This window comes from Armigeres subalbatus, unplaced genomic scaffold, assembly GCF_024139115.2.
Source record: "Armigeres subalbatus isolate Guangzhou_Male unplaced genomic scaffold, GZ_Asu_2 Contig1035, whole genome shotgun sequence".
NCBI lineage: Eukaryota > Metazoa > Arthropoda > Insecta > Diptera > Culicidae > Armigeres > Armigeres subalbatus.
In genome coordinates, this window is record NW_026941776.1 from 168,616 (window position 1) to 189,659 (window position 21,044).

Below are 21,044 nucleotides of genomic sequence, written 5' to 3' on the forward strand. Positions count from 1 at the left end.
CCGAAAAGCACGTGGTTTTGTTTTGAGCGGAAAAAATCTCCCTATCTTTTAACCCGGCGGCTATCTTGACGTTTATCTTCGCAGTAGAGCTTGCGAGAGTAAGACCGCCGCGAGAATCTAAAAAAAGGATAAGCACGACAATAGTATTTTCGAATGGATTTTTGCCATAACTTTATGGTTTTCTCGGTTTTTTTTTCTTTACGTGTAGTGTTTTTAGATTTGACCCTTTTCCCGGCCTACCGATATTCTACCGATTTTTTCACAGTCAATCTACCGATTTATCCTAAATGGTTCTGGCCACCCTGGTCGGTACGCCGTCGCCATTTTGTTGAAAAAAAACGAGTGAAAGCGGTGGAACTGTGGAAGCGTGTTCGAATGCTGTGCATTTTTCTTTAGTGTCTAATTTGTAAATTCTTTTTTCATCAATTTGTAATTTAACATCAATTTAGTAGTTTAGTTATATTGTTTAAGTGATTTAGCAGTGTAGTTTTAAGCTAAAATATATATATTTTAAACTAAGTATAAGAGTATAAGCTGATTTTGATAAGGTCATACGATGACCCCCCCAACGAAGGAGGCGTTAGAGAGAATGCGCCGGGCCAAACTTATTTTTTTACGAAAAAAGCAGGTAATTCTTTTATTACATGTACTTTATAAAACTAAATAAATATCCTAAAACAAATGCCTTTTTTCAGGCGCTAAATCAGACATGCCATCTCGACTCGATCGGAACAGCGGGGCGGGAAGAAAGCGTAAGTACCAGGTTATTTGTGGTTTTATTTTACTGACGGGGTTTTCTATTTTACAACAAAACCGTCCAAGGGCGTTACTAAAATATTTATCATGGTCATCCTAAAATATTTATCATGGCCTTACTGTGCCACCGAAATGCCAAACGAAATTTAACCTAACCTCACATTTGTCCCTCACAATCTGAACCATTTTCAATATGAAACAATTCAGCTAGGGGGAATGACGGCTTTGGCAGGTTTTGTTCTATTATTGCCAGGGGAGGTTTGTCGACCAAATTTTATGCAACTTGGCCACAATATTCTTTGATATGTGAAGAATGTTTGGGCCAAATTTGAGCATAATTGGTTACAGAAATAGAACAAAACCTGCCAAAGCCGTCATTTCCCTACTGCACATTGATAAAAATCCGCACATTTCTATTAAAAATCTATTAATTTAGATCATATCAATACAAAATTTTCAAAACGACTTATCTGCTTTTGTAAACAAAGACTCAAACGTCGATTCGACGAATCTGATGGCACTCCCACGCAAACCAACACCACCAAAACGTAGGTGAGGGTTTCTGCTACCTGTTGATGGTGTTGGTTTGCGTGGGAGTGCGATCAGATTCGTCAAATCGACGATTGAATCTTTGTTTACAAAAGCAGATAAGTCGTTTTGAAAATTTGGTATTGATATGATGTTTATTATAGTACCTGCAAGGCCACTATAGGCGAAGTACAAATAAAATCTATATTAAAATGAAATTTATGTGTGGTTTCTAATATGCACTAATTGAATTTACAGGGCTGTTACAACAGTTGCGGATTTCACGATTCTCGCGTTTTTCGCGAATTTCGTGGATATTTACTCTCTCTCGGATAAAGCCTTGGATAAAGCGATTTTTGAAGTATACTTTTTTTATATCTTTATTAACGAGATTTGCAGCCCAAGGCTGGCTCGTCTCGTATCTTCGAATTATCTAAAATTGATTGGTTAAATTCAAAATATTAATGTTTTTCATGATAGTTTGAAATGCAAGCACATTATATCCTAATAATGAATTATCGTTTAGTTTTTAGTTATAATCCACACAACATTTGAAAGACCGTCTGTTGACCTGACATATTGATCATATTGTAACCCTGGATTGCTGAGACACCAAATTGTCTTTAAAAGTTATTCTTTGTTTCCGATACTTTTGACAGTGGTTCCCATGAATATTGTTACTTAAATCGCGAACTATTATTACATTTTGGGGTACGACACTGTCTATTTTGCTCTCTAAAGGTGTTATCGTCCGGATCAAACGCATTGAAAATCGCACCTGGAACCGCTGGAACTGAGCTGATGTCGGCTGTCCACCCGGCTGAGCGATAGAGAGGCTCTTCATCTGTTCGACCTTCTACTGCATCCAATTCTGCTCTATAGTGACTCCCACTATTCCAGGCTGCTAATTACAACTATTCGTTATCTATAGATAGAATTTTATACACTGAGCTGATTTTCCTTATAACCTTTATGTTTGAAACTACATAGATTTTCAATTTGTTCTTTCCAATAAGAGATATGTTCGCAGAACATAATATTCAAAAGAAGCTGAACAAATGTTTTTATGTGTGGATTTATAACTTTTATGTCATGACAGGTAAATAAAGTTTATGTTCGAGTATATAGCTTTCATATTCCGATATTCATATAATATTTATATGCAATGTTCATGATGGTTTTCCTCTGGTGATCAATGATATTAAAAAGGAAAAAAATAATTGATTCAATGCGATACATGGGAACCTGTGGAAGGGCCATTTTAGTTTTCGGCCCAAAACATGCCATGCGACAGCTTTTTCTTCATGGTTTCTCACAGGCAAACTTCTGGTTAGTCTGAAAAGTGCGGAAATCCTCATCGACCACTTCCGGGACCTAACGCAGAGCCCCGGGGAAACCTGTGGAAGGGACATTTAAGTTTTTGGTCCAAAACATAAGATGTGACAGCTCTTTCCTCATGGTTTCTCATGGGTAAACTTCTGGTTAGTCTAAAAAGTACGAAAGACCGCATTGGTCACTTCCGGGACCTCACGGAGTGCCTCGGGGGAACCTATGGAAGGGATAATTTAGTTTTCGGCCCAAAACTGCGACAGCTCTTTCTTCATGATTTCTCACAGGCAAACTTCTGGTTAGTCTGAAAAGTGCGGAAATCCTCATCGACCACTTCCGGGACCTAACGCAGAGCCCCGAGGGAACCTGTGGAAGGGCCATTTTAGTTTTTCGCCCCAAACCTGTCCTGCGACAGCTCTTTCTTCATGGTTTCTCACAGGCAAACTTCTGGTTAGTCTGAAAAGTGCGAAAATCCTCATCGACCACTTCCGGGACCTAACGCAGAGCCCCGAGGGAACCTGTGGAAGGGACATTTTAGTTTTTGGTCCAAAACATAAGATGTGACAGCTCTTCCTCATGGTTTCTCATGGGTAAACTTCTGGTTAGTCTAAAAAGTACGAAAGACCGCATTGGTCACTTCCGGGACCTCACGGAGTGCCCCGGGGGAACCTATGGAAGGGATAATTTAGTTTTCGGCCCAAAACTGCGACAGCTCTTTCTTCATGATTTCTCACAGGCAAACTTCTGGTTAGTCTGAAAAGTGCGGAAATCCTCATCGACCACTTCCGGGACCTAACGCAGAGCCCTGGGGAACCTGTGGAAGGGCCATTTAGTTTTGGCCCAAAACATGTCATGCGACAGCTCTTTCTTCATGGTTTCTCACAGGCAAACTTCTGGTTAGTCTGAAAAGTGCGAAAATCCTCATCGACCACTTCCGGGACCTAACGCAGAGCCCCGAGGGAACCTGTGGAAGGGACATTTTAGTTTTTGGTCCAAAACATAAGATGTGACAGCTCTTCCTCATGGTTTCTCATGGGTAAACTTCTGGTTAGTCTAAAAAGTACGAAAGACCGCATTGGTCACTTCCGGGACCTCACGGAGTGCCCCGGGGGAACCTATGGAAGGGACATTTTAGTTTTCGGCCCAAAACATGTCATGCGATAGCTTTTTCTTCATGATTTCTCACAGACAAACTTCTGGTTAGTCTGAAAAGTGCGGAAATCCTCATCGACCACTTCCGGGACCTAACGCAGAGCCCCGGGGGAACCAGTGGAAGGGACATTTTAGTTTTTGGTCCAAAACATGTCATGCGACAGCTCTTTCTTCGTGATTTCTCACGGGTTAACTTCTGGTTAGTCTGAGAAGTACGAAAGACCTCATTGGCCATTTCCAGGACCTCACGGAGTGCCCCGGGGGAGCCTATGGAAGGAACATTTTAATTTTCGACCCAAAACATGTCATGCGACAGCTCTTTCTTCATGATTTCTCACGGGTAAACTGCTGGTATGTCTGAAAAGTGAAAAAGACCTCATTGGCCACCGGGACCTAACGCAGAGCCCCGCGGGAACCTGTGGAAGGGACATTTTAGTTTTTGGTCCAAAACATAAGATGTGACAGCTCTTTCCTCATAGTTTCTCATGGGTAAACTTCTGGTTAGTCTAAAAGTACGAAAGACCTCATTGGCCACTTCCGGGATCTCACGGAGTGCCCTGAGCGACCCTGTGGAAGGGACATTTCAGTTTTCGGCACAAAACACGTCATGCGATAGCTCTTTCTTCATGATTTCTCCTGGGTAAACTTCTGAAATCCTTGTAGATGGTGAAAGACCTGATTGGCCACTTCGGGTACTTCATGGAAATCCCTGGGAAACCTGTAGTAGGGAACATTTCCGTTTACGAACCAAAACCAAAACGTGTCATGCAACAGCTCATTCTTTGTTATTTCTAACGAATGGTGGGTCTGTAGAGTGCGGAAAACCCCACGGAAGGGAACCTGTAACAAAAGACATTTCCGTGTGTAGGCCAATATGTGTCATGCGGCAGCTCAATTTTTCATGAATAAACTTCTGATGTCTTTGTAAAGGGTGAAAGACATTAACCACTTTTGGTGCCTCACAGAGTGTTATTTTCGTTTGTAGACCAAAACGTGTCATGCGACAGCTCCATCTTCTAAGTTTCTTACGAATAATCTTCTGACGATTTTATAACAGACAATTCACCTTATTGGCCACTTCCGGAATACAACGGAGTGTCCCGTAGTAATATGTAAAAGGGAACATTTCCGATTTTAGATTAAAACGTGTCATTATTATTATGTATTTATGACACTTTACCATTTTCATGACATTCGTGTCGGGAAAACGTGTAAATCTAATAATAAATAAAACATAAAATCTATTTTTACAATAATTAATAAACATGATCTAAAATGAAAAATTATTCATATCATTGACTCCACAAATCAATATTTTTATTAAACTATTTAAATAAATTAAATTCATAATATACAAAAATTTCTTTTTATAATTAATAAATTTAAAGGTAATCAATGTAATATTAATAACAAAAATTCTCGAACTCTTCTTAAAGAAAAAAAATTTACTCCAGAATATCTTTTCCCATGCTGACTATAAGCAAATAAAAATAAAGTATAAGCAGCTCTAAAAAATGATAAAAAAGCTAAACTAATTATAGTTAATCATGATCATCTAACAATTCTATTTAATAAAGAGATTTTTCCTAATAAATTTAATGTAGGAGGAGCTTACGATTCTTCACGGTTTGTCACCAATAAACTTTTCTTCTGTTTCTTTGTAAAATACAAAACACCTTATTGGCCACTCCCTGAACCTCACGAAGCTCCCTGGGAAAACATGCAGGAGGGAACATTTGCAAAACAAAATTATGTCGCGCCAACTTTTTCTTTGTGATTTTCCACGAATACACTCCTAATGAATCTGTGAAGCACGATAGACCTTATTGGCCACTCAAGAACAATTGGAACAACAATAAGGCAATTTTATTGGTACAATAGAAGAACAATAGATTCAAATGTTCATCAATAAAATGTATTGTAATTTTATGATATTTCAATGTACTTCTATTGTATTTTCTATTCGGGCGCCTAGTCCTATCTATCACGGTTAAAAATAAGCACGTCCATGCGAACTGTTCTGCATTTGAATTTGCACTACTTTATAATCAGATCAATACCAATAGCTGGAGCTCTTCACATTCAAAAAACCATCACTTCCATTTGACGTGCACAATATTTTGATAGTAAAACCACAAAATAAAAAAAATCAACTCAGGAAGCATTTTCCTTCTATTTTTTAATTTCGAATAAAACAATATTCCTTTCGACTTCTGAGTCGGAAAAAATTCTGACGCGCTCAGGATGATTAGCTTCATCGTTCCATGAAAGTAAATCGAAAATCGATTCTTCATTTTAGGACCCAATTGTCTATATTTACCGCACTTTAGAAAGGTGTGATATCACTCCAAAATCAAAGGAATACAGTCATACCTCGATATAAGGCAACTCGATTTTTTTTTTTCGTTACGTTATATCGAAGCAGAAAAAAAAATTTTTTTTTGTTCAATATAAAAATGAGTATAGCTCCCAAAACCAAGAAAAATAAATTCTTAGTCATGTAACAGGTAAATTCAATCTTTCTTATGTAAATTTCTTCAAAATAATTTACCCTTTTGTTAGTTCTTCTTTAGAACTAAAAATTGCTATTGCCATCCCGTTTTTCTTTTCGCAACTTTCATTTAAAAACGGACTTCATTTGATGGTTGATGGTCTCCATTGACGAATCTCATAATTGACCATATAAGGTAGAATGACTAATAGTGTACTTGTTAAACATAATCACATTTTCAAAGCAAAATTTTAACATTTTTCTATGATATTCCACGGCAGAACCTGACGGTCTGATTCCATGCATTGCTAATGCCATGGAATGTAAAAATATACTCACTCAATTCGCAATAAAGTCCCGTGTCGGTTTTCAGGGTTTTGCTTTTGTTTAACCCTTCCGTTACCAACCCCCTTTTGGAAACGAAAATAAAAATCTATTTAGCTGTAACTTTTGGCTTTCAACATTTTTTCGCAACTTTCACCAAAAGTAGCAGAATTTATTCAAGTTTCAGGGCTCTATGGATTTTTAGGATAGGCCACTTTATACCGGAGTTATTCCGGATTTAAAATGAGTGTTATTGGCCATATTCCAGAACGCATACTTCGGAAATGATTATTTTAGATATTTTGAAGAGAAACTACGCATAAACTATGTTATGCGTTATGGTTATGGCAATCCATGGTACTTTTGAACTTCCTGGACCGTGTTTGAACCGGTTGGAACCGGTAAACGGTTTTACCATGAACCGGTTCAAAGGTCAATTTTGGGAAATAAGCAAACCCCATCATGCGGCATATCAAACTTCATGATCTCAAAAGTGCTGGCATTCTATGGTAGTTTTGTACTTCCTGGACCGTATTATATTCGATTGGCCCGGTGAACGGTGTTACCATGTACCGGTTCAAGGGTCAATAATCATTTCCGAAGTATGCGTTCTGGCATATGGCCAAAAGCTAACACCCATTTTAAATCCGGAATAACTCCGGTACAAAGTGGCCAATCATAAATGAAGACCCTGAAACTTGAATAAATTCCGCTTCTTTTAATAAAATTTATGAAAAAATGTTGAAAGACAAAAAGGAATGAAGTAAATCCATCCAGTTGTTTTCATGCTATACGGGTACAAACACAAACCAATTAATTTCTATTAATAAGAAAAAGGAGAAGAAAAATTCCTTAGAAATGCTGCATAAATGGTCCAATAATTGTCCTGTACTTCGGCAGGTACTCTTAAAAAAGTTTCAGAGTAAATTTTAGAAAATAAGCAAATATGATCAAATTAAGCTTCAAGTACAGATCCATTCGATTTTGGCAACACGTTCGGAACATTTACATATGTTGCCGAAATCGAATGATTTTTTTTCACATAATACTTCCCATTTTTTCACTTATTGTGACACTAGACACACTGTGCTCTTTTTTACGTGGATTTTAAATTCTAAGCGTTTTTTTCCGAGAAATTTTTTTACGTAATTTTTTACGTCGGTTTAGGGGTCTAACCAGTTTTTTTACACGGTTTTGTTTTGGTAATTCTTTGGCACCAATAAGAAATTATTGTGATTCATCAGCTCATTAAAAATTATTAGTTCCAATCGTCGCAGTCGCTGGCAATTATTCTTACTCAGAGCACTCACGGTCACCAATGGGTACTCACGGGAACTCATTTTCACTTGTGCAGACCCGTTTGTATTAATGGGAACTCATACGCATTCACAGAATATATAATTTTGAATTTTATGATCAGAAAAAGTTACGTTATATCGAGGTAAAAATTGCCTTATATCGAGTTACGTTATATCGAGGTTGCTTTATATCGAGGTTGCCTTATATCGAGGTATGACTGTATCACTTTCAACCATAGTGATTTCAAGGTTAGACATTCAATAGATAGAACAGTTAAATTGAGCGTGATGATTATTTACCGTGTATACCATAATCAGGAGGTCACTGGTGTTAATCCTGATGGGCCGGTTGGCACTCCTATGGGCTTGTGTATGTGTGTGTGTCATTATCCTTTATGGGTACCGATGATCGTCCATAGCTTGAGCAAACACAAAAAATCGATAAATTAATGATTCACGGTTTCAATGCAATGTTTCTTGTAATTGGGTCCTAAAATTAAGAATCAATTTCCGATTTTCTTTCAGGGAACGATGAAGCTAATCATCCTGAACGAGTCAGATTTTTTTCCAACTCAGAAATTGAGAGGCACATTGTTTAATTTGAAATTTAAAAATAAATACAGGGTTGTTACGACTACGCGGATTTCGCGATTTTCGCGGATTTCGCGGTTTTCGCGGATTTGGCGCGGATTTACATAACGATTTTGGGGTTTCGCGCGGATTTGGCGCGGATTTAGTTTTAGGAAAAAAATTAATACACAGGATTTTGTTTTTACACGATTTTTTTTCGTTCGTATTTTTGATCGTGTTGCTTCAACTTACTACCAAAATCTTCGCAACATGTTTCAAAAAATCCAGAATAAATCAAAGAAAAATCACATGACAATTAATATGCGTTAAGCATTTAGGATGAGTGTAAAATTGAAAAAATGTAAATCGTGTAAAAACAGAATCCAGTGTAAATGAAATGCTAGATCTAAGGATATTTATTTGAAAATTAGTTTTATGTCTATCTAGATGGACTTTATTTTAATTAACAAATGTTGTTGAGAACAAAACTTACGTTGGACAGCTATTAATTTTATTTTTCGAATATGTCCAAGCCCTTATCGAAAGGTATGTATTAAACTCTTAAGCATTCTTTAAACAAATGTTATGAAGAGAAGGACGCCACTAGTTGCCATATTTAATCCATACTGAAACATCGCAAAACATTGAAGGACATGAAAACCCATTTTCACCTTGTCAATTTCTTTGTAATTCCAAGTTATTTGTTAGTTTCTGATTGTTTATTTCTTGTCAGGAATTCCTTAATAGTGTTAGAACATTTTATATTGCTCTCATGACATTCATCTAGAACAAATAAGGGTTTATACAACAATAGAAAACACAAAAATGTTCTTTGATTTGATGCAGATGCGTCAAAAAGACGTTCAAAAATTAGAAGATGATTCTCAAAAGTTATTTCTGAAGGTTTTTGGCGATATTTTTGGATAACTCCGATGGCATTTTTACAGGATTATCAACGAAGAAACATCCTAAAAAAAAGGATCCTTGTAAATAATTTTCCACTACCTAAAGATGATTTTTACAGCATTTAAGATCCAAAAAATTATAAAGAATTTTTTGGAGGAACTTCCGCGGAATTTCCTCAATTTCTGCAAAAATTTCTAAAGCGATTTCCGCAGGAATTCATGAAGAGATTTCCGCAAATAGGCTCTGAAGATTTTCCGCAAGTTATTATTGAAGAAATTCCAAGAAAATTTCTGAGGTACTCGGAGAAGTTTTCGCAGATATTCTCGGAGATTTTGGCTGAAATTATGGTGTGATCAAAAAATTACAAATTAATTTCCACTAAAAATGTTGTCGGAACTCTTAGAGAAACTTGTTGCAAGAATCAAAGGACAATAAGCACAAATAACCTACTATTTTTTTTTCTAAAGTTCACGCAAATTATTCTACCGAATTCCCAAAGTAATTTGTGCTGAAAATTCTGAAAAAAAAATCTCAGAAATTTCCGAAGGAATTTACGCTTGAAACTCAGTATTCTGACTGGAAAATCAACGGAGTTTGAGCAACCAGGGTAGATGTTGTATCATTTGTTTCTTGAAACGAATTCAAATAATTGTATAACAGACGTTTTGTTTAAAACCGGAGCTGCATTGTCAAATTCCTTAATCTGTACCCAAGTTTGTCTTGTGATCAATAATTACACCAAAGTTGCATAATTCAGAAGAAATTACGGTTTTGGCAGATTTATTATTGTTTGCCAAATTTATCTATAATCAATCATGATCAAATATGACCTGAACATTCTTTGTATATCAATGTGTCTTGTGCCGAATTTTACAAAGTTCGATCAACAAAAAATCAACTGACAATAATGGAACAAAACATGCCAAAACCATCATCTCATTTCAATACTAAATTTTCAAAACGACTTATCTGCCTTTGTAAGCAAAGATTCAAACGTTGATTTGGCGAATTTAAAGGCACTCCTACGCAAACGGACACCATAATCAGATAGCAGAAGCCTTTACCTATATGTGTTGATGGTGTTGGTTTGCATGGGAGTGCTATCAGATTTGTCAAATCGACGTTTGAATCTTTGTTTACAAAAGCAGATATTTCAGGTAAATTTGGTATTGATTTGAAAAGCGGTGCTTATTGAAATAGCTTCGGCTGTTTAGTTCTTGTTCACTTAGCTTCAGTACTTCTAGTAATGAATAGGACCATCTAGAGTGGTTGTAATACCCCGGGTAGAAGCTGTGATATTGATATCAATACATGATATGAACTTGTTTGAAATAAGAATAAAAATAACAAGCGAAAATATAAAAAAAAAAAAAATGCACCGAAATATCATAAAAATATCAGGTTTTTCCATTAACAAGAACTTATCAATATCTTGAGCTATTAGTTTGTTCTTGTTAATAGCAAAACCTGATATTTCTATGATATTTCGGTGCAATTTTTTGTTATTTTTGCTTGTTATTTTTACTCTTATTTCAAACAAGTTCATATCATGTTTTGTTATCAATATCATTGTTTTACTGTTAATGAGCTATTATCGTCTACCCGGGACTAACTGCGGGTTACTTAGTATGTAGAGGAAATGCTAATAGAATGCTAAATTGAAAAGCAGGCTAAGTTCCTGCTGGAATGTATAATCATTGAAGAATAAGAATTATAAAAAACGAACTTAAAAAGAAGACGTTCAGTAAATTTTTATTTTTTTAGAATTTAGTTTTAAGTCGCGCGGAATTGTCGCGAAATGGATTTGATGTCGCGCGGAAATGGCGCGGATTTGATTTTAGTCGGCGCGGATTTGGCGCGGAAAATATTTCAGGATCTCCGTAACAACTGTGTAAATAGAAAATGCATCCTCGACATTTACGGTCTTGTTTGACGTGCAAGATTAACTGGTATAACGTGGTTTCAAACGCACTAGCAAAACACCGCATGGAGCTCGTCTAATTTTTTGACAGTTAATATATGGGCCTGACATTTTCTGCTGATGGTTCATTCGTTCTGAAATGTTGTCTTTTCAGCAACAGAAGTTGCTCTGCCAAAAAAATGTCTTAAAATGTCTTAAACACAAAAATATCATTTTTACTGACATTGACTATTATTCGAATTTAAATAATATCGGTTCATGTATTTTTGGCCGATGTACTATCGTTTGCAGCCTTAAACGAGGTGGCTCAAGCTAGTATAGAATAAAACTTATTTCAATTTTTTTGATATTCCGTTCTATTTAATGCCCTGATGATTCGGACAAAATTTCAGCCAAATCGGTCAACATTTGGGCGGTGCTAAACTAATTGTGGACATTATTATGGAAAAATATATGGAGAAACATCGAAAAACAGTTATTTTTAGTTTGATAGTACCATTTACGATGAAGAACTATGACACTCTTTCAGTTTATGCAGAATTTAATACAGAATGCTATGCTGAAAACTGCGAGAAGATTAGAGTACACCCGGCGAAGTTATTAGTATTTCTCTGAAGTGTGGTTTGAGCAAATTTCGTTTTTTTTCCTAGAAAAGTAAGAAAGAAAGAAAAGAAAGAAAGAAAAAGATTCATCCATACAACCCTCCAGTAAAAAGCATATAACTTTGCCGGATAAACTCTAATCTTCTCGCGGCTTTCAGCATTACATTCTGTATCTAATTCTGCGAGAACTTTCAGAGTTTCATAGGTCTTCATGGTAAATGCTGCCATCTACAGCTTTCAATGCTCCAAATTACTCGTCCGAGGGGCTTCTAAATGGTATATTCTTCTCTTGCTATGTAAAACACCGATCATAACAATGCATTGTGAATCCCCTCGTTAGCCCAGTTAAAAAGCGGCACTTGTTAACTGGACTGATGTTCTAGCCCAGTTAGCGAATGGTAACATAATGTAATTGCATATTATTCAGCTATACTGCTGTAATTATGCGAAAAAGAATCCATGTGTCTTAGAGGGACTCGAACCCTCGCCTCCTACTCTCTAGATAGGCGTGATAACTTCTACACAACAAGACCACCTAAGTAAGTCGTAGTACAATGTCACTGACCACGAGGTTTGGTTGGTTCTGTCAAACTCAAGAATAATAAGTTTATTTTATGATTTAGGCGAAAATTGGATGTTGAACAAATGACAAATAAAATGGATAGTTTTTGATCAATGATTAGGATAAACTTTTGTTTTAGATCGAAAATAATTCAAAAATTGTATTCGTCAGTTCTGATCATTTTCTAATTTGGGCACGACTTCACCCCAGCCAACGAATATCTTTCGCTAATTGGGGCGTTTTGAAAAGCGTCAAAACGAATCAATGATAAAGAAACATCAGGCTATTGACATCCTCAGAGTGTATTATATAGAGTTGCGCAAAGAATGAAGCCAAATCTACCTATTGAACTGTCAAACCGTCTACCTATCGAGCAAAGTAAACAAATACTTGTTGGTAAGGCGGAAGTATTGTTATCGCCTAATGATTATTACGGCGAATTAAATCAAAAGAACTTAAAATGCATTAGATTTGTCTTAGCAACAGATAAAAACACTTCAATACACCCCCCAATAAAGTAGCAACAAGAAACTCACTTGTTTCCACTCTGTGGGTAACTTGGTAATCGAATTCAAAATCTTTAAAAGTGATCACTCCCATGAAGTCACTTGAAGGATTGAACGAAAAGAAAAAGTTTCCAGCGTAATAACATGAGCATCATTAAGAATAAGTGTAAGAAGATCCTCTTTGCGCAACTTTATTAACAGAAACTTTGGACATCCCTATCTAACTCCCACGATCACGTCACGCGTCGATTTTCAGTCATCATCTGCGGGCAAAGTTTACATAAAATGAACATCAACATGAACTTCCGGTGAACTAGAAAGCTTCGAACTCACTAAAATGTTCATCAGCCCGCAGCGGATGTCACTCGTGTCAGAAGACGCTCGTGGTTAAGTCCATAGTTTGAAAATAGCCACCATACCCGCGAGTACAGTGTGCAGATAGACCGCTGTCAGTTGCATGAGATGTCAACAATCGTCAACAACACCAATGATTTTATACGATTGTAGCTTAATAATTGAAAATATTATAAATTCACCTTATCGGCCGCGACGATTTGAAATCGTCGCAAAGCAAAATATCTCCAAAATCGTCGCAGAAATGTTCATAAGATCTGTCAGATCAACAAATAATTAAATGATCACATCATTTTCCAATATTGAGTGCTATTTTTCATGCAGTATCTCATGATTTGTCTTTAAACTAACATGAATTTAGACTAAGGACGTTGGCAAAAATTTTGAAGGAGACTAAAAAGTTATCGGCGCGTCTCGTATCCAGCAAAACTAACAATATCCACAACAATAAAAGAGCATGATTCATTTTCAAATTCTTTTCATGCTTTTCACGGTGAAATAAAAGACAAATTGTTGATCTCCATGCAAATAAATCAATATTGATCGTGTAGAATAAGTTTTGAATCATTTGGGGCTGATCTCCACGTAGCGGATTTTTACGCTGCGTGCACGCCGTGTCCACGCAAGGTACCCAGAATCAAATGGAGTACTGCACACTATCGCTTCTGCCTTATAAGCAGGAGGTCATGGGTTCAATCCCAGGCTCGTCCCTTTCCTACTTTTTGTATTTCTATCTTAGTTCCTTATGTGTTTCACGTTCTCCCAAAACAATTCCTACTGTTATAGCTTTCATACTAACAATTCCAAAACCTCCCATGGCACCTATAAGAGATCTTAGAGTTTTCTGCATCTTTCTTAAGTAGGTGTCCAACTAATAATCTTTCCCTTCCCCAGCATCTGCAAGGACGTGGCCAGGACAGATACCGATTGTTGGAGAGTGCGTTGCTTCCACCTAAGAGATAAAGATTAATCCCAAATCGATATCTGTGGTAACGGATTGAAGTAATGCTACTCTCATACAATAGTCTTGGCTTGTACCACCTACGAATTTGTGCGAATTGCTCAATGCTAATGCTAATGCTCAGTTGACAGTCTCGCCTAACACGAATCGGTCGCGTTTCTCTATCCGTGAAAAATGGATGCAAAAAGAGAGAATACTTTGGTTATTGATTTTAATGTTTTGCCTAAACGTCCTGATGCAATGAGAATAGATACTAAGGTGAGGAAGAAGACCAAATGCAAGCGTATTAGTAGATGATGGAAAATGTAAACAAAAAATGGTGACGTACATAATTGCACGGCTTCTAATGGAAGGAGCTCGTCGAATGTAGTAGTGAGAGCTTTTTCGCTATACACGAATATCACGCATTCAGATATGGATTTCCTCACCTTAGTATCTATTCTCATTGGTCCTGATGCATCGGTGGTGCATAAATTCATGTGCGAAGAACTAAAACTGAACAAAAAGGACATGATAAATGTCCAATTTCATAATTTACGAAATTGTGTCTACGTGAGGACGACGTACATAATACCATCTCCAACAATGGTAATGCAGATCAATCAGAGAGTGAGTCTGTCGAAACACAAACGGCAAACAAGCGACGGCTGTCAGCGGATCGAAAAGAGAACACTCCAAAATGGCGGACTCCGGAGGCAGCGTTGCCAGACTGACGGGACGGAAGAAACCGAGAATGATAGCGAGCACGAATTAGACGATCCCATTGTAAATTCACTAGTTCTCACTAGAAGTAAGAAAAACAAATGAACTATAACTAAATTGTAAATAGCATTTTTCCGAGGCGAGCCAGCCACGGGCTGAAAGTCTCGTTAATAAAGACAGAAAAAAAATGCTTATGCTACAATGCTAAAAAAGACTGTTTTCAAGTCGAACCGATTAGAGCAAAAAATTGCAAATCTGTTCATTCGTTCGTGAGTTATATTGTCTGCAAACTCATTTTTATATACAGAGTTTGAATTGGTTTTGAAGTCATCATAAAACTGTAATTATTAGACCTGTGCGCCGCCACGCCACGCATACAAATTGTCCACGCCGCTTAATATTTTTTACCACGCCGATGGCTTTTGAAGGGTTATTGAAGCAGTAGGATAATGGTTACGAAAAACGTGGTAAGGTCAACTTGTCACTAAATTTCTTACTATACAACTATGCTCGGCCAAAGATTAAAATTTATTTTCTAAGGCTGCGTCTCATTTCCTGAATTAAGGCCAAATTGAATTAAGTAACAATTAAAAAATTTGAGAATAACCCTGCCCATAGAGCAAGATTTTTTTTGGCAACAGTCTAAGAAATCCAGCTGAAATTCAATGTTTCAGAAAATGTGGGAATTGTTTTTCGAAAATGTAAGGAATTGCTACTGAACACGTTCAGCAATTCTTATAAAAATTCCATTGATGTGGTTTGACATTATATCAGAATCCCATTTAATACCATTCATTCAATTTGGAATATTTTTTTTTATTTCTCATCCAAAAATTTCTTTGGGGACAAAAAAACAGAAATTCGAATTTCTGCATAAATTCTTCCGTATTTTTTTCGAGAATTCTTCCATAAAATCCATTGGAAAATGAATCCGAAATTACATCGAAAAATCTCATGAGTTTATCCTAAAATTCCCTTCATGATTTGTTTCAAGAACTTCTTCAATAAAATTCTCCGAATTGTTTCAAAGCTCCTTCAAAATTCCCGCACATATTTCATCGTGAATTCCATCTGAAATAGAATTTACCAAATATACTAGATTACCAATATAGTCCACTCTGGCTGATTTCGACAGACAGCATAATAGCGCTGCCGTATGATGCTGTATTCAATATAATATGTCAAAATAATATGCTGAAATCATCCCATGACTCTATTTTAATATCTGAAATTAAAAAAAATTGAAAAAGGTAATTCAGATTAATTAAAATTAAAAAATCAGTATAATTTTCACAATAAACACACCCCTTGGCTATCGTTTTCCGGTGTTAGTTACCTTTTGAGACGCAAGATGGTGTGATTATGCTGTCCGTTGCCTAATATATGGAGATTTACGAAGTGGACTATATTGTTAATATACTATATTTGAATTTACCGGAGCAGACCCTGAGGAAATTTTTAAGGAGTATACCTTAAGGAACTCCTGGGAGAATTTCAAAATAAATTTCGGAGAAATTTCTGGATGAATTTATAGAGGGATATGTGAAACAAATCGTGAGGAAATTTCCACGGAAATTCATGAGGGAACTCGAGAAAGAAAAGGCGAGAGTATTTGTGGAAGAGTTTCCAAGGTAATTTTATTAGCACATTCCAGGGGAATTCCTGATCGTAAATGGGGAAATTTCTTGATTTTCATGATTTTCTGGAGGAATTCGCAATTGAATTTCTATAAAAATTTCTAGAACAACTCCTGGAGATATTTCCAGAAGAACTCCCGGGTGGGACTTAGGTTAGAAATTCTATGTGAGTTTCGAAAGGAGTTCGGAGGATATTTCAGCAGAGATCTCGAAGTAATTTATGAAGAGTTTCTGGGGGAATTCCAATGCGAATTTCAGAACAAATTCATTCAGGATTGTGCGAGTGGATATGGACAACAAATCTAAAGAAGCCCCAGGTCAGCCTCTGGAGGAATTCACGGGTAAATTTTGTGATAGATCCTTAGAACTTCCGGATGAATTCCTGGAAAAAGTTCCGGAGGAACTACCTGAGGAACTTCCGAACGAACTCCTTGAGAATTTTCGAAGAAATTGCTAAGAAATTTGCAAAGGAATTCTTGGAGAAATTTCCTGAGGAATTTTGGAGAAATTTTGGATAGAGCTTTGAAAAGAATCCAGAAAGAACTGACAGAGGGATTCTTGGAGAATCTTCTGAACGAATTCCTGGAGGAACATCCGGAGGAATTCCTGGAGAAGCTTTCCCAAGAATTCCTGAACTTCTCAACTAGTTCCTGGTGAAACCTTTGGATGATTTTCTGGAAGAACCGTAAGAACTCCTGGAGGAGCTTCAGAAGGAAATCCTGGAGGAATTTCTAGAGGAACTTCCGGAAGAATTCCTAGACGAATTTACAGACAAATCGTTGAAGTAACTTCTGCAGGAATTCTTGAAAAAAAATTTATGAAGCTTCTGGTGGATATATCTGGAGGAATTCTTAACGGAACTTCCAGACAGATTCCTGGAGGAACTTACAGAGTATTTTATGAAGCAACTTCACGGCGGATTTTCGAAGAAACTTCTAAACTTATTCCTGGTAAAACCATCATAGGCATTACTGGTAGAACTATCGGAGGTATTTCTGAGAGAGGTTCCCGAGGAACTATCGAGAAATTCCTGGATAAACTTTCGATGGAATCTCTGTAGGAACCTCCGGAGGAATTTCTGAAAAAGCATCTGGAGGAATTCCTGGAGGAACTTCCGGAGGAATTCCTTGAGTAACTTCCGAAGGAATTGCTGCAGTAACTTCCGGAGGAATTCCTAGAGGAACTTCTGGAGGAATTCATGGATAAACTTCCGAAGGAATTCCTGGAGGAAATCCTGGATGAAACTTCGGGAGGAATTCTGTGAGTAACTTCCGGAGGAATTCTGGGAGTAACTTCTGGAGGAATTCCGGGAGGAATTCAGAGAGGAACTTCCGGAGGAATTTCGAGAGAAACTTCCGGAGGAACTTCCGAAGTAATTCCGGGAAGAACTTCTGAAGGAATTCCGGGAGGAGCTTCCGGAAGAATTCCGGGAGGAACTACTGGAGGAATTCCTGGAGGAACTTCCGGAGGAATTCCCTTAGGAACTTCCGGAGGAATTCCTGGAGGAACTTCCGGAGGAATTCCCGAACGAACTTCCGGAGGAATTCCCGGAGGAACTTCCGGAGGAACTTCCGGAGGAATTCCTGGAGCAACTTCCGGAGGAATTCCCGGAGGAACTTCCGAAGGAATTCCCGGAGGAACTTCCGGAGGAATTCCCGGAGGAACTTCCGAGGAATTCTCGACTTCCAACGACTTCCTGAGGAATTCGTTGAAGAACTTGAAGAAATTCTGAAAATTTTGACGCATCAAATTAGTTCACGTCGACCCACGGAGCCACCGCTGCCTTAAAATGATCAATCACGCTGCCACCGGTAAAATTTCAATTTAGTAATGATACGCTGAAACAGCAAATTATAATTAATTGTACTACATCAATGGTGTTCTATGCAATGTTATGTAATATGTGTAATTGTAGTTTTGTATTATTATATGTAACAGTAGCTATTTCAATGGATTGTTTTTCTTTTTCATATATTCAGGAGAGCTTGCATCGTGGGCAACATCAAAATTACCGTTCCCGCAAGATGACAGAGAAGGATTTGTTGTAGCCATTGATATCGACCGAGAGAATAATAAGTTCAGACTTGTAGTATCTTCGAAAAAACTGTTATCTATTGTAGAACAGTTCTCCGTTATATCTGCCGATTGCACGTTCAAAGTGACAATGGAGGGGTACCCGCTCTTAGTGATCTGTGTAATTGATGCAATGAGACATGTGCATCCAATTGCTTTCGCAATTTTGTCCAACCAGGAGACAACAGACTACCTATTTGTATTCCGCGCGATAGTGGAACGATGTAGGAGTTTGGGATTGAATATTAGAATCGATACTTTTATGAGCGATGGCGAGCTGGCTTTGAAGAATGCAGCTAGGGCAGCTTTCGGGGAAACAATCAATAATTGAACTGCTATGGAAGTGTGCGAAAATGTTCAAAAATCATCTGAAGTACCAGCCGAAAAAAAAGGAAATACGCAAGGACATGTGCGTGCTGCAAGCGGCGCAGACCGACCGTCATTTTCAGGCAAGTTGTTTCAGGAAAAATATCGATGCTTTGCCCAATTCACGAACTTCTTCGAAAAATATGTCCAAAACCCAAACCATGCCAAATGGTTGGAGTCGGCGGCACCGGGTATGCATGCAACAAACAATGCGTTAGAAGCTCTAAATAAATCAATTAAATATAATTTTTCAAAACGCCACAAAGAGCCATTCGGAAATTTTAAAGAACGCATAATGGATATAATCGAAGCTTATGGCGATCCCGATCGAATAATTGCACGAGAAAGGAGTTTTAAACTGAGTGATCAACGGAAGGCATTCGATTGGCTCCAACAGGGGAAAAATTGAACTACACATAATCTGGATCAAAGGAGGTCGTACGTCTTGTACCAGGAAACGGAAAACATGATGTGACTTCACAAGATATCGATGGGTTCAACCACCCAAAATTCCCGCATTTTTACCAATATGCTTCGACATTCAGGCAATTGCCTCGCGTTGAAACCACAAACGAATCTTACTACAAATGTAATTGCACTTGCTACTCTTTTTTTAAAACTAATGTCTGTTTGCATATTTTGGTAGTCGCTGTTAGAAAACTAAAATTCGTCCTACCGGCAGAGGCAGACACGACACTCATGAGTCGTAAAAAAGCGACAGGCAGACCAAAAATATCAACTTTAGCGTTAGTGAAAGATTGAGCAGTCGGATGTATATGTAGGGGGCAGCAGGGACTATGTCCAAGGGCTTGACGACCCTCCCAGGTTACTGCGAGTTGTGGGGCTAGCCAAAAATGTAGTGTGATTTAACAGTGGGCTCTGATCAACATCTATAAAAAGCTGCATGTAACGGGCCCTACTAAAGCGACCTGTGGCTCTCAAAGCGCACTAGCCCAGTCCTGATGTGGGGTGGGACTTTAAACAGATCTGTCACGACGATCCTCCACCGAGCGTCTGTTCACCAAAGAGGTGCGGCTCTCAACAGCGTCTGTTCTCCATGTCAGGGGCGGCTGATCATCGTCCGGTGCCAGCAAGGGACTCTAAACAAAACTGCGCAATACAGTTCTCCGGAAATTACAAGCCAGCTTTAAAATGAAAACATCGTCGTTGTTCAATATAAGGACTACAGCAAAAACAATTAATAAGTAATAATTTATCATATCAGATTCAACCATTGTTAAGCCGCCGAATTTACACGACCTGTTGCGGCTTGTCCTACGTTGAATTGATAAGGTAGGTCGTAAGAACAAACGCATTTCAGGAAAAAAAAAGTTTCTATTATTTGATTTCTACTTCACAGATACTAGTAATTCTGGCTTGCAAGGCTACCAAACAATCGATTCAAACTTGTCGATCAAATGTCGATTTCGAACACCGAGACTATAGGCTATTCCAGGTGGTATGTTGAATATTAGAATGATAAAATAGTTAATTCCCAGTGAAATTGTTTCATTGTTTGTAGCCTAAATAGGCTATCAGATATTCAATTTATTTGAAGGTTTTTATCGTTGAGAAGAAAAATACTATAAATATACCGAATATCAGCAGGTTTTTTACGACTTTATGGATTTCTCGATTTTTGCAAATTTATGGTATTCTTAATCTTTATATCGCACAATGTGAGTTTTATCAAACAAGTTACTCAATACAAGATATCAGTATTTTGATATCACTATATGATCCATACATCATGATAATATCAAATTGAGATGTTTTTGTTTGTTGTTTTTGCTCCATATTATTAAGTCCGGCCTAATATTATTACAAATATTATTTTTTTCTTCTATCTCCACCCCCTCGATTTTTTGTGACTTAATTTTATTATTTGAGGGGGGATTCAAAATTTTATTGGAAAAATAGTAAAATATTGAACTTTTACAAAACATCTTAAAGAAAACTGATGAGTCTTACGATTTTATCAATTTAGCCATACCAACCCCCTTTGT

General features: G+C 37.4%; 2 long non-coding RNA genes across 2 annotated transcripts; both read left to right on the forward strand.

Annotated features, from left to right (window-relative positions):
* Nucleotides 1-338: 338 nt before the first annotated feature.
* On the forward strand, nt 339-18,768 carry LOC134202134 (uncharacterized). The gene is made up of 3 exons (XR_009977155.1): nt 339-628; nt 696-752; nt 18,579-18,768. It is a non-coding gene; the product is annotated as an uncharacterized LOC134202134 (long non-coding RNA).
* Nucleotides 18,769-19,616: 848 nt separating this feature from the next.
* LOC134202147 (uncharacterized) lies at nt 19,617-20,802 on the forward strand. The gene is made up of 2 exons (XR_009977162.1): nt 19,617-20,331; nt 20,399-20,802. It is a non-coding gene; the product is annotated as an uncharacterized LOC134202147 (long non-coding RNA).
* The last annotated feature ends 242 nt before the right edge of the window (nt 20,803-21,044 follow it).